The 11,587-nt window shown below is 43.1% G+C and overlaps 1 protein-coding gene across 3 annotated transcripts in view; it reads right to left on the bottom strand.

Annotated features, from left to right (window-relative positions):
* The window catches only part of TAFA2 (TAFA chemokine like family member 2), a 188,143-nt gene extending 177,982 nt beyond the window's left edge, over window positions 1–10,161 (bottom strand). For all 3 annotated transcript variants that reach the window (XR_008483238.1, XR_008483239.1, XM_054280683.1), the window contains exon 1: window positions 9,518–10,161. The gene's annotated coding sequence lies outside the window, so the exon portion shown is untranslated. The remainder of the gene's footprint in view (window positions 1–9,517) is intronic.
* Between the last annotated feature and the right edge of the window lie 1,426 nt (window positions 10,162–11,587).

An 11,587-nucleotide genomic window follows, 5' to 3' on the forward strand; every position in this document is an offset into this window, starting at 1 on the left:
AAATGTTGAACTCACTCCTTCATAGTAACTGAGTCAGCTGCAATTTTTACCAGCTGGTTATTAGACAACCATTTAATTTGAAGAATTATCCTAACAAACAGAATATTATCCTTACCAAAATAATATATGAGAATAACGTACCAATTCAAAAATGTACAAATCTTTGCAATACACATGGAATATTATTTGTGTTTGCACTCAGGTTTACTCAAAGCATTCTCGTGGGTGAAGAAAGTGTATAAACTAATTTTTTTTCATTTAGACAAAGCAAAAACTAACTACCCAGCCAGCCATGTATCCACCTTCATTTTATGTTTTATTAAAATAGCATATGCAGTAGCCTTGTCTCTGTTATTGATGACACCATGGTGGCTATTGGACTGATATAGTGGTCTCCAGGAGTTTCCAAATATAAATGAATCCTAATGAGATAATCCCTAGTGCATGTAGATGGAGGAATGCTATCTAAATAATACCACTTCTGTGGCAGAATTGGTTTCAAATTAATTGTTTCTTTCAAAAGCTATAATTATCAGGAGGAAAGCAGTTAGTCAGAAAAAATGAAGTTAAAAAGTGCATAATGTCTAATAGCTCATTAAATAGAAAATACATTGTAAATTTGGGAATCAGAATGACTTGCAGCTAACTGTGAGATGATGGGTCATGCACATGAAAAGAGACTTTTCTGGCAGGAAAGCAATTTGGTAATGCTGACTGCAGTCTGCATTTACTTGACATTCGGAAAGATCATATGACACCAATGCAGATGAGGTGAACAGTGAAGAGAAAAGGAAGGGCAAGGAGAACTAGAGGAGAAAAAGTTAGGTTACGAGCAGCTGAGACATGATGAGGAAAGAGAGAATATGAGTGTCATTACTGGATGTTCAATTTTTCAAGTTGAAAATGTTGGAAATGGGAACAAGGTGTCATATTAAAGAGATTTGGAGTATTCAAGCAGCTATAGCAATAGCTGAGTCAACATTTTTCTTACAGATGTGTTTTATGAAAAGTTTATTTGATGAATAATTAGTAATTTTTAATTTTTCTTCCAATGAAAAAACATAGCAAGTGTGTATTTACTCAGCATCAAATATATCTTCATAATAATGCAACAAAACAAAGCGAGTCCAAAGACTACTTGAAATACTCAAGAATAATTAAGCTGCCAAAAAATCCTTAAACCTAAAGAATTATACCACAGCCTCAAAGGGACAGGAGCTCAGAACAGCTGATTCAGGCTTAAACTTTCTCCTAGTACATTTTCCATAAGCAGTGACCCCAACAATTACACAAGGGGACGCAGACATGAGCAGAATGGGAGAAGACAGCCATGCACTTGCGTGTACACAAACAGGTGCATGCTGTGCCATGCCAGCCTGCACAAACAGGAGGGCTAAAGCTGCCTAAAACCTCTCAGAGTCATCTAAAGGCCCAAGGCAATATACAAAGAGCTGCAAGCTGAGGGCTCAGAATCACATGTGATACAAAAGCAGTGCACAAGGAAGAAAGTTACCCAGAGTTACATTCTTTTATGTTGTTAGGCTTTGGTCACAAACTGATCTATGTGGTAAAACAAAATCTGGAATAGGATCATCAAAAATACTTCTAACAATGTACTGGTTTTAGCTGAAATAGAGCTATCTTTCTTAATAGTAGCTCACTGTGTTTCAAATTTGTGACCCAGCCATGGGTAGGACCACAATAGAGCAAGTACCCCCTGAAGGGGCTGTGGTCTGAGGACAAGGCCACACCAGAGCAGTGGAGCACACCTAAGAGTGACCACAGCTGGGGATTATTCCACACTGCAGCAGATACACCCCTGAGCAGGCTGTGGTCTATGGATAGACCCGTGCTGCAGCAGTGGCAATCAGAGAAGTTCACTCCAATGTAAAACCCTGTGGCCTGGTCCAAAGGGACCAGGGATGGAGACTGCAATAGATTTACATTTAAATTGCCATAAGAAGCCCTTATTTGAGTTGCATGTTACAGTAAGTTCTACAGCAAGAACCACCCAAACCAGTTGAGGATAAGCCTTACGGCAACCAGTGCAAGTGCAGTAGTGACCCAGCCTGAGCTGGCTTTTGTGTCCAGTAACTCCACACTCCTCTCCTGAGTGACCACCATAACAAACAGAATCCAAGTTAAGGACTAGATGAACTCAATTGGCATTTTATGGACTATACATTGGTGGGCCACAGACTAAAGGAATAATACCAGCATGTATTAGGAACTGAGAAGGGAAAAGGGGTGGTTAATGAGAGGATATTGGACAATATGGGACTGAAGTGTGATGCAAATTGTAAGAATAAGTGGTAGAGATTGTACTGGGTTTGGCTGGAAAAGAGTTAATATTCTTATAGTAGCTTTTAGGTTGCTGTTTTAGATTTGTGAGCAAAACAATGTTGATAAGAGAGATATTTAGTTACTGCCACACAATGCTTAAACAGCATCAAGGCCTTTTGTCTCTTCTTCACATTGCTCCACCAGTGAAAAGATTGGAGGTGCAGGACTGCTGACCCCAAATAGCCCAAGTGAAATATCACATCATATGAGGTCATGCTCAAAGCCAAGGAAGGGAAGAAGCAGGAATTGCAAACATTTCACAAGTCACGGCTACGTGTGAGGGAGCCCTGCTTCCCTGGAGATGGCTGCACCCCTGCCTGCCAGTGCAAAGTGCTGAATTAATTCCTTGTTTTGCTTTACTTGTGTGTGCAGGTTTTGCTTTACCTATTAAACTGCCTTAACCCACAAGTTTTCTCACTCTTACTGTTCCAGTTCTCTTCCCCATCTCACTGTGAGGGAGTGAGCAAGTGGCTGAGTGGGCTGAGCTGCCTACTGGGGCTAAGCCAGAACAATCACAATGACGATGTTTATAACCAGAATAATAAAATCTCATTGCCATAAAGGAAAAATTAATCTGCATTAGGGAAAAAAACCCCAACATTTCCTAAATCAGAAGCTCAACCAGGATTCACAGCCACTTCTTTATTTGAACATCCTCTGCACAAATACCAGCGTAAGGCCTTCCTTATGAAGGTTTGGACACTTTGGCAGTAATGCATTTTAAATATTACCTTAATTCCAATGCAAGGCTTATCCCTTGTGAATCTAGACTGAACAGAAAAAAGCAGGACCATAATAATGAGAAATGTCAGTGTACTGGCTGATAATACCATATCTAAATTTATGGCATGTTATGTTTGCATATAAATACAATATTTCTTGTGTCTTGATTCCAGTAAGCCCACAGAACTGAACTTAACTCTCTGTATTTGCTGCTGTTACCAGATCTTAAGATAAAACTTCCCATCTTGTTTAATAATAGCTTATTTGTTGCAATGCATAGATTGACTTTTTTTTTCCCCAAAATTCACACAGGTAACAGAGTCTGAAGAGAAGATAAGCCTCAGTAAGGGTATTCTTCACTTTTAATGGTGCGGAAACAGATCTTTTTTTCTGCAATTAGGCTCTAAACATGACCTAATTTCCTGCACAAATACCAAAGCCTGATATGCTTAGTCAGAAAGAGATATTTTACTTTTTTGCCACACCAGCAATACCATATTTGAAAACTTACATTATTGTAATAGTAGCCTCTAACTTTATAATGCAGAGTACCCATACACCTGTAGAATCTTTCTGAATTTTGCTTGCTGTTATATAGTCTCTCTTCTGAATATAATGGAATTGAAGCTTCATAAAAGGTGTTTATTTCAGTGGTAAACCACTGAAATAAAGCTCAAGTCTTAAATTTATACCCATGATACAGACACAAACACAGTTCTCAAAAGAGCACCCCACCTACATGCGTTCAGCACAGATGAGTCTAAGCAGTTAGAAATATTTATTCGGGCTCACTTCAGAAAAGACTTAAATCACATAATTAATTTGATTGGTCCCATTGAAGCCACACCAGCTGAAATGTCTCACATGATCAGACCTCAAGCTTTGCCTCTCTGCACATCCTAATTTTTCCCAGATGACTTTTGGGACTTGGACATTTCTACAGTTCAAACTGATCTATGACTACTAATTCATCTTAGATAAACCATGAGACAAGCTTCAGATGGTACCCACTTTCATCCCTTACTGGAAAAGATGCACATTTCAAAGAGTTTACAACATACAAATAGCACAGAAAGACATCAGCTTTCCTCAGAGCCATCAAGCCATTCTATGTGACTTTGCAGTGTCATTAAATGCAGTAATACAATACCCAGTGAGAAAATATCATTGAGCCTAGAACTTGAAAGGCCAAACAGGCATCTCAAACGGGAACAAACACTGAAAGTCTCAGCTGAAAGGGGATCTAGAGCACATGGTTTGGATGCAGTGCTCACAGCTCTCCCAAACGCAGGGCCATGAGGCCGAAGGCAGCACCCATCCTACGAGTGCATGACTGCACGGTACAGGTTCTCTCACACACAGTTCCACATGCTGAGGGGTGAGGCAGGGACAGCCTCAGTAACCAGGAAGACTGCTCTGTATGAAGACGCTCGGATGAGCATGAAAACCCACTGGGTAACCCAGGGGTTGAGCCACACCCTCTACCCCATCCATGACATGACCTGTCAGACAGAGATGAGGGAGAACACCTGCTACATACTGATGGCTTTGTGGCAGGATGGATCAGAGGCCACAGCTCAGCCTTATCAATATGTGATGCAGAAAATGCAGTGAGGGAGTAGAAGAAATCCAATATGAGAGTATCACTGCAAATGTGAGAGACTAGTCAGGTCTGTGCTCCTGTCTCTAAAAGAGCTGGTGTGAGACTGCATGTCACTGACAGATTTATTTTAGAAATGTTTTATATCCTGCTTTTTAAAGTGAAAAAAAAGCAAAAGCAGCACACTAAGCAATTGCAGTTTGGTTCTTGCACTTCGGTTCTTGTAAGTAAAATAAATATGCAATACTGCCTCCTTGCATTCCAAGAAAGTAATTGCTTTATTGAATCAAGACAGTGGTCCATCTAGTCCAGTAACTCATCTTCAAATACTGGACCTTAATATAGCAACAGAGGAGGCAAGAAATATTCCACAGAGAGGGAGGTCAGCATACAACCAAGGCCAAAAATTTATCTATTTTAAAAGTGTTTGATATTTACTGACTAATTTATTAATATTTTGCTATTTATACAACCCACTAGGTTTGTTGAACTGTGATTGTTTGTTATTGATCTGTGAAGTTTGCCAGTGTAAAGCACCTTCTGCCACATTAGCTTTGATTTGTGATATAGGCATAGAAGATTACCAAACACCCAGGAGTCAAAAAAAGCTAGGTGTGCTTTCAGCTGAGTGCCAGCCTGTACCGTGGCTGTCCCCCTGGCATTGTTAAAGGGATGCTCACAGCTGAGGCGGCTGCATACAACACTGTCCTGGTGCCAAGAGACCTGTGTTCAAGTTTCCTATTACAAGATCAGCAAGATGTGAAGTGAGGCAACTCGAAAATGCAAGCTAAGAACATAGCACAGATAAGGAGGTTTGATAAACTTCAAAGATGAGGGGGAAAAGCATTTTCTAACCTTTTACACATGCAATTATATAAATGATTCTTCCAGCCCACAAAACATATAGGAGCTTCTCCTATAAGTGTTTAGTTAAGGACTAAGGATCAAATCCATACAAAGCATTTTCCAGTGCTACTTCAAGCAACAGCTTGAAGAGCATTCTACAGATCACTGTACCAATGTATTCAGACAGAAGAAAAAGCTAAGAAAGCTTTTTTCAGTGACTTCATCCCATTTTATCTAACTACGTAGTGCCATACCTGGTAGTTATGTTAACTACTTTAACTAGTAAAGCACAAGGTCTTTGCTTTCTCTTTTCTATCTCCACTGTTTTTCAAAACACATGGCATGAAAGAAGCTATATGAAGATGCCCTGAATTGTTTATCTTAAAAATGTGACTGTTCTGCACCACTAATATGAAAAGGTACGTTAGTTGGCCGTTATTGTTTTGTTATCTTTTTTGATAAATAGCTCACTACATATGGTAAACAAGAATGGCTGGCTCGTGTATATAAAGAAACAAAGCATAAACCCCACTATCTTCCCAAGTTCCACAAGAGCAAAAGGAGATAGCTCTGTAGCTGTCACCAGGAAAAATGAACAACATTACTGTTGATGTTTCCACATTCATTCCTATGTCTGGTGAATGTTATATATCTGAACTTAGTCATGAGAAGTGTTTCAAAGTAAATATTAACAGTTTATAAAACCAAATCAATGAGCCAAATTTCCTGTTGAAATAGCCCTAAGAGTGAACTTCTGTTTTTAAAAAATATTTCAAATGTCAAAGTGTGTGCTTACAATGGACTGTCTGAAGCTGAGTATACTATGTAATTGTTTTACCATGCTAAAAAAAATAATAGTAAAACAAAGCACAAGCAAAATCCTTCTAAGTAATACACTTAAATTCAGTGATCTAAGGATAATGGAGCAAATACTCCAGCTGGTTTAAAATGTCAGAGCTGCAACTACTCCAAGGGAGCAGTGAAAGTCTACATCAGTTGGGAATAACCCTCAACACAAAAATGGTCATGAACAGGGACAGGTCAGTATTCAGTTCTGCTGGCATAGGACCCTTCTGTTACACTCGTCCTTACACAAATTTTGGCTCAATGTCTTCAAAATTCAGCATTTCAAAAGGTAAATGAAACATATATTTTCTAATCAAAAGCTATTGCTACCTGAATTACTTGGACATGCAATAGAAAAATTATGAAAGACATTTAAAGGAGATGTTTATATACAGACTGGAAATATGAAACTGAACATTCATTAATTAGATTGTAGGGTCTTCTGTTGCTTTAGCCTCTGTATTACCATGCAGTCTTTGTTTACTGCCATTTATCTTCTTTGTTTGATGACATTTGACTAATAAATACATTGATGAATTGCATCTGTAAATGCCATCCATACATCACAAAAAGAGGATGTACTCACTGCTTCTGGCACACTGAAGCTAAAAGATTTTGTTTTATTTGAAGTTTCAGTACTTAACAAAGGAAATATTACTGCTCTGCTGGATAAATTTCCTGATTTTTATTTTAATTTTCAGTGAGCAAACAGCTGCAGAATAATGTGACTTAATGAAGCATTTCTAATAAAATCCTGCAGAAGATAAAACAGAGGCATAGAACCACTTGCTCACTGATAGTTGTATCATTCAGAATAATTTTTCAAGATGGTGATCACATTTCTGTGTAGATGAGTATTAGGTATTGTAATTTTCAGTCTTCCAAGTCAGTGATTTCCTTTGGTGAGATAACTAGTTAGCATTGTAGCATTACTTATTTATAGTAAGCAAAACATACAACATAATAAATGTAACATCTTTCTAGTACATTATTTAGGCTTTACACTGGTTGGTAAGTAGCAATACAGACAGCAATAGATTTTGGTGTGAAAATGCTCAGATCTGAAAAACTTCATGGTTATATTTTGCTTACCAAAAACATACTGCCTGTATTTGTAAAGATGTCCTTTATCAAGTCTGTCATCACTTCTGATGAAATCATGAAACTTCTTGGCTGCTACATTTTTCTCTGCCATAACAATTCAGTATTAAGTATTATTTGCTTTATGTAAATCTGATAGGGCTCAATGAATCATCACTTTGCAACCTGCCAGTAAAACAATCTCCAATATCCATCTGTGCACACATCTATTTACTTTCATTCAGAACAAGTTTTTCATGTATTCCCCACCAGAATAATCAAGTGCACTACAGGCATCTACATGTAAAGCTGAGATCCCTCAGATCATGAGGCAGGTAAAATGTTACCCCGTGTCCAGTGTGATTAAAGGTCCTGGCAGCTTAGTCATCATTCTCTGATTAAAACAGCAAGACAGAATCAAGATTTTATCTCAGTCACCCACTACCATCAGTGTATCTAAAACTAATAGCACATTTTTGAGGGGTCTTCTCTATACCAAAAAACATACAGAACCAGTGAGTAGAAAATCTGATTTGCTGTATCAACTGAGCAAAGCTTTCCACTGAAATTACAGTACTGAGGTAGTTTACATTTATAAGAATAACTACTGGAAATTGGGACTATGTGAAAAAAAACCCACATGATTTTCAATACTGCCTCAGCAGCATCAGCTCTCTGAAATAAAATATTAACAGTGAAATTTATAAGAATTACTTTACTACTGTTAATTATACACGCACAAAACAATTTAGGCATCAGTATGAGATGACAGCCCAATTAATGTGAAAAAGTATAATGAAACTTGCACCTTTGCCACCTCTGTTAAAAATATCTGAGTATCCTCTTTTCCAACTTCAGCTAAGCTATCCTCTTAGCATCACTGAACTATGTTTCAAGTGTGTACCCAGCACTACAGGAAAGAATCTTAATTTCTCAATTTGACTTAAATTAGCCCATAAAGTAGCTTTAAAGTGTTAAACATATAGTAGGCTGAATTCTAAAGTCTGAAACTAGTTGGTAAGACAGAGAAACCAGATAACAATTATCATTTAGTCAATAGTAATTTAAATGTATCCACTGTGGTGCAAAGACCCTATGACCTGGAGTCCTTTATGGGGTTTTAGAGAAAGGAGTTGAGTATGTTTATTATTTAAATTAACAGTTCTGCAGGAGTCCAAGCACGCTTCTTTAAATACTGAGCCAGTGTCTGCTGGGGGCAGGGTGGTAGAACTGAGGTACTTAAAACAAACAACTGATAAGCTCCAAGCAAAAGCTGGAAAGAGAGAACTGTAGCTACACATATAATTTAAAATGCTTTAAGCAATAATTTTAATTCCCGTAGGAATGAAACATACAGAAGAGCCACGCGTGGCAACCCCTAACAGGGCAGTGCAAGCTCTTGCTCTTTATTCTTTGCATTGATAACCTGGTGTCCGATCCTAAAGCTCCACAGGAATAAAGCAGGTTATTTTAAAACTTTCTCTGCAAAAGCAACGTGGATAGACAAGGTATGTCTCATACTATATATGCACAACTTGAAGAGCACTACACAAAGAAAGAAACGGAGCCGCGAATCTTCCCTTTAACGCGTTTTTTGCTTGTTTGTTTTGTTTTTAGAGGACGCATAAAGCGACTACCCGCTCTTCCAGCCGTCCTCTCGCAGGCGGCTGATAAAGCGTCCGGGCACAGTAACCCCCAAGTGCCCGAAGGTCCTGCGAGTTCGCGACCACTCGTTCCATAAAAGTTGAAAACCAGGTGGATTCCCTTGCTCCCCTCTCGGCTCTGTTGAACTAATATTTTAAGTAAAATCAAAGAAAAATAAAAGGGAAAACAAAAGCCTTGAGAATCGCCCGGCGAAAGGCTGTAGCCGGCTGCTCCAGGTGCCCAGCAGAAGGACGGCAAAGCAGCTCTTCTCCACATGCGGCTTCGTCCGACTTTAGGGCAGCGGGAGGGCGCAGCCCGCTGCAGCCGCCCCGCACACCCCACACCTGGCCCCGCCGGCCGCGCAGGTATCGCCCCACCAGCGCCCAGACAGACACACGGACAGACACACGGCCCTGGAGCGCTCCGCTCACCTACCTGCAGTCCCGATTCTTGCTAGAAATGCCTAGCGATCGGCCGCCTCCCGTCCGGGGGGAGCTCCAGCCTTACCGCCCGGGCATCGCCGGCACACGCCCCGCGCCCCGCCAGCGCTCGGGGCATGGAGCGGCGCCGTGCCGCGCTCCGCTCGGCTCCCCTCGGCTCGGCCCGGCCCGGCTGGGGCAGCAGCCGTCCGCGGGGCCCGGCTCGCTCACCCCGCCTCTCTGGGAATAAACCAGGAATCCGGCTAAGAGACGCTAGAGGAACGGTGAAGTAACTGGGAATGGAGAGAAGACTTGGAGTGCTTCTTGTGCACGATTTCAGAGTATTAAAAAAAGAAAAAATAGAGAGGACGAAGTACGGTTGAGCTAATGGAAAAGCGGAGATGGATAAGTCCTGCAGCCCAGTACGGCTCCGGCCCCTACGCCAGCTGCGCGTGGTCCCGATTCAGCCCCGCCGGCAGAGGAAGGAGGAGAAGCCGGCGCGTCCTGCAGCAGTCCCTCCGTTAGAGCATCTCTGATTGGTGTGCCTTCCACACACAGCACGACTTCCCCCTCCTGCTGCCTCCTTCTCTCTCTTGGGAAAAGTAATTGGAGAGCGAGAGCTTCACCTTCCGCAGCAGCAGCAGCCTCCCGCGCCCAGCCTGCGCGCACCGCACCGCGGAAGGGCGCGGAGACGCCCCGGGCGCCCGGACAGAGAGAGGCAGCTCCAAGCGCGCCCTCCGCGGCGGGGGGGCGGGAGGAGGTGGAGGGAGGTGGGGAGAGGGAGAGACGCCCTTCTCCTCCCCCGTATTTATCCGGCCACTCGGGGCTCTCCTGCCCAGCCCTTGCGAGGGAGCAGGTCCCGGCGGCCGCCGCTCTGTCTGACCGAGCAGCGCTCGCCGTCCCCACACGCTGGGGCTGGGGCTGGGGCTGGGGCTGGGGCTTGGGCCGCCTCCCTCCGCCGCCCGCTCCGCACCGCAGCGCAGCTCTCCCTTCCCTCCCTTCTCTCCGCTCCGAGCGGCGGGGCGGGGGTGCGAAGTTGACGCCCAGGCGCGTGTGGCCGGGGAGATCCCCGCGGACCCCGGGCTGCCCCGCCGCGCTCCCCGGGACCCCTCTGGCCCTGCGGTGCGAGGCCGGGGCAGCGGGCCGGGAGGGAGCGGCCGGGCCGGGCAGGGCAGCTGCCCCGGGGAAGGGGGGCCGCGGCCGCCGGAGCAGGGGCAGGAGGGACGCGGCGGCGCCGGCGGCGGCCAAAAACTGGACTGTGTCTCCCTCCAGAGGGAGAAGGGAGACACGCACGGCAGCTCCGGCGGCGGGAAAGCCGAGGACTCGGCCGGGCCCCGCTTCCCTGGGCGCTGGGGTGGCGAGCTTGGCCCGTGTACCTGCGCTCCAGAGGTAGTGAGTAAAGGTAGCACGGGCTAGGTGCTAAAGACCTCTTGTTTCTCTTACTACAGCTTTAAAGACGGGTGGCGGGTGGTGGTCGTCTGCCACGACTATTGAGTAATAAGGGGAAATTTGCTGAGCAAGGATAATTAAAAGCAGAGTATTGTAGTTTATTTTGCTGTGTTCTCTGCCGTTCAAAAGGTGGTGCAGAGAAGTGGAGGGGAGAGAGCTAAAAGAGGTGAGAAAGAAACCTTGTTTGTTACAGTGACATCAGTCAGGTCCTCAGTTTTGTCCTGTAATTCTGGTCTACTCCTAGATTAAATGGGGATGAATGCATGCAGCATTGAGAAGTACTGATATATCTGATCATCTGTTGGGGCTTTTTTCAATTCTACAAGCTAGTGTAATGGCCAGTTTTCAGAAAAGAACCTTTAGCTTTGTTACCACATCTTACCTGATGTTCAAAATCAACTGTCAGAAACAGACGAGGGAAGGGTTCTCTTCTTGTTATTGTCCATGCTAGAGTTCTTCCATGCAAGCAAGCATCTGTAGAATGTTTGAAATTTTTTTTCAAAAGCAGACCTAAAGATCCATACACTCAAAAAAACAAAAAAAAAGGAGGGGGGACAAAATGAAGACTTAATGTGGACTACTCTGCATGCAGTGATGCAGCTTTAGGATGAAATACAAAGAGGCTGGTATTGAAAGG

The sequence above is a fragment of the Melozone crissalis genome, unplaced genomic scaffold, assembly GCF_028551555.1.
Source record: "Melozone crissalis strain CALT ecotype California unplaced genomic scaffold, PUWL_Pcris_2 ptg000004l_1, whole genome shotgun sequence".
NCBI lineage: Eukaryota > Metazoa > Chordata > Aves > Passeriformes > Passerellidae > Melozone > Melozone crissalis.